The following is a 3,093-nucleotide window of genomic DNA, read 5'->3' on the forward strand; positions in this document are numbered from 1 at the left end:
CCCCCCCCCCCGGTTCTGAGGTATTAGTTACTCGAGAACACCGATAAGTGAATCGATTCCACACTCCGATTCAATAACTCTAAGTAATTTTCATTGCTTACGAGTTTAATAATCCTTCAAGTCATTCCTAGTCTGATCGGCTATGTCATTATCGTGCTAATTTTTTACTGTGCTACCTAGTCCTTCTCAAAGCACAGCTTTCGATGATGAGCTAAGCTTACGTCGATCTTCCTCGTCTTATCTTTCAACTCAAACAGCAAGCTTGATTTCGAGTTGATGTCATACCCATGGTTCCAAAAACCTTTCTCTTCATCATTCCTTCGACTTGATGTCGTCGCTGATTGATTACATGTTCATGAAATCTTTCGACAAATGTGTCATGATCATCATCAACATACTGAGCTCTTCAAGGATATCAATTGAATTCATGTTGAGAAATACCATCCTTGACCTTTGATGATTTGTGTTATCATCGACAACATCCTTGTCTTCCCTCAACACAAATGTGTTCATGTTTTGGCTTGAATCTTGAGTTCCTTGCTATCCAGCATCTGTTCTTCTTTACCTTGGAGTATTACCATCTTTTATGTCAAGAAGGTCGTGAGAATTGCTCCACCTCTTAAAAATTCTTGGTATAGTGATATTTCTCACCATCACCATTCTTTCTTGGTCCCCATGTTGATTATAACCGGAATACCAACAAGTGAACGATGCTACTTGGATTCTATACTCCTAGCAACCCTATTTCTTTGGAGTTAATGGTCGACAGTTCATTCTTAGATTATTGGATAATGAATCACCATTCTAACATTGATCGTGCTACCTAAGCCCAAATGTCGGGTGCACCTTTCAACCATTTTTTATTGTGTATGATTTCCTCAAGCATACATCAATATATCATTTGATTTGACAAATGTTATCTCCTATTCACATAATTGTGGAAATCCACCGTTTTGGAAATCTCGATGAATTATCATTGAGTCCATCACCCACCCCTCACCCTCTCCTTGGTTTAATGATGAACTCTTGTTTCAGGACTTGCTTCCATAGTTCATTTCCCGAGAATCTTACAATGTCATCTCGTCAATTTGTGTTGTACCTTTTCTTCCCAGGCACACTACGTCTAAGGTATCCTGACACCAATCAGATCTGAATCTCGGTCAGATATGATGGTTGGAACATATTTCCAAGAGTTATAACATTGGTCTTTATGTGACCCTATAAGGTGATGTCGTGCCTAGCGCACCTGGACGGAGGCCCTATTGTTATAGATTCCTTTTCAGCAAGGTTATTCATTCTTCCATGAGGAAATTGTAAGACTTATTCTACAATTTATTCCTGATGGATCATTTGTGTTTCCAAAGTCTGATCTTCACCTGATCACCATGTCAATACTATCTCGAAGCATTTCTATGGTACTCTGATTTTCAACAAGAACATTTGAAGCCCAATGCTAAATGTTTCCTACTCAATTATCCAAAACACTGATGTATGGGTAATGTCATGAAATTTCTCTCCCCTTACCTAAAGAGTTTTCTACATTATATCATGTCATGGATATCATGATGTGCTTGTCCTTGGGAGGATATAGCCTTGAAATATGTGTTTAAACACATTTTCCTTTCCATTGTTCTGTTACTCTGATAAACACCTTTTCCTTTCCATTGTTTTGTTTAACCTTTCTTGTGATCAATATGATCTAAGCGGTAATAATTCCCTGCTTATGTAAACACCTCGGTGTACATTTCTGTCATTAAGACCCTGCTACTTTTGTTGAAGACATTCCAGTAACCATCGATGGACGATAACTTTGCCTATTGGTCCGCCTCGTTCAACGAGCAGGAAAATGGTTCTCTTCTTCCCTCGCCCTTGGTACCGATATTGTTGCCGACATACTGACAGTCTCTTCTCTGACATGCCTTGCTCTCATGATCATGCAAGATGACAACGCCCTCCCTGCTTTTAACCCACATGGTGCGCCCATAACCCACAGTTCCACATGATCGAAACCTGACTCTCCTGTACACCCCCGGTTTCCAAAGTTATTCCTCGCTCATGGCCTCATATGTAATTCACAGGCCACCTTCCTGGTGACCTATTCTGATAACAAACAAAATATTAAATTTGTTGATATGGACCCTTTCACACGTTGTTTCGGACATCAAACGATTGCCTATCCATTTGAAACTTCTCATGATACCTTCTTACTTTGCTCTCGATATCTTCTTAAGTTTCAATTCGAGAGATACTTATGCTTCTTCCCATGAGTTAACCGTCCGATGCTCAATCTTGTTAGAATCCGTCCTTATAGAGTTTTTCCCCTCCTATCCTTTCGTAAGTACGGCGGAGATTCCAAAGAAAGGATGTCAACTTCATCATGATGAAAGGAAACAGAGCAATGGAGACATCAATATAATGGATTGACCTATTCTAGAAGAGCAACAAAGACCGAGATGATCTGTTAGAATTTCGTAACCTAGTCTTTCCCCCTAACTCCACCTCTTAAAATCTCGGGACGAGATTTCTTATAGTGGAGGAGAATTGTGACGCCTGGATAATTAAGCTACAATAAACCTCTGCTAATGATGCCACGTCACCTCAGTTACTGTTGCTAATCTCGCATTAGTTCAAAACTGATTCAAAATCCAAATTCAAAAAGAAGTCAAACAATTAAAGTTTTCAAAAGTCAAAACTAAAATGTTCTTATTGCGATAAATAATTCATAAGATATATTGATGGAGAAACCAAGTCTTTATAAAATGTTTAAATGTACTAAACTAATTAAATCAATACCTAAAACCATTATTTAAATGCCTTTTATATTTTGTAAAATACTAAACTATATTATTTTTGGATGAAACTTTTTGTGGTTGTGACATAATTTGTAGCATCAATTTAGGTGCCACTTTGGTATTTTATTAAAACTAAAATAATTAGGAACTAAAAGAAAACGGAAAAGAAAAATAAGAAAAAGAAAAAGAAAACAAAACAAACAAAATAAAAAGGAAAGGCCCCCCTGGCCTCACTCGGCTTTAGCCTAGTCGACCGGCCCACCTCCCACCACTTACCCCCGCACTGTGTAACCCTAGACCG

Source organism: Triticum dicoccoides, chromosome 1A, assembly GCF_002162155.2.
Source record: "Triticum dicoccoides isolate Atlit2015 ecotype Zavitan chromosome 1A, WEW_v2.0, whole genome shotgun sequence".
Taxonomy (NCBI): Eukaryota; Viridiplantae; Streptophyta; class Magnoliopsida; order Poales; family Poaceae; genus Triticum; species Triticum dicoccoides.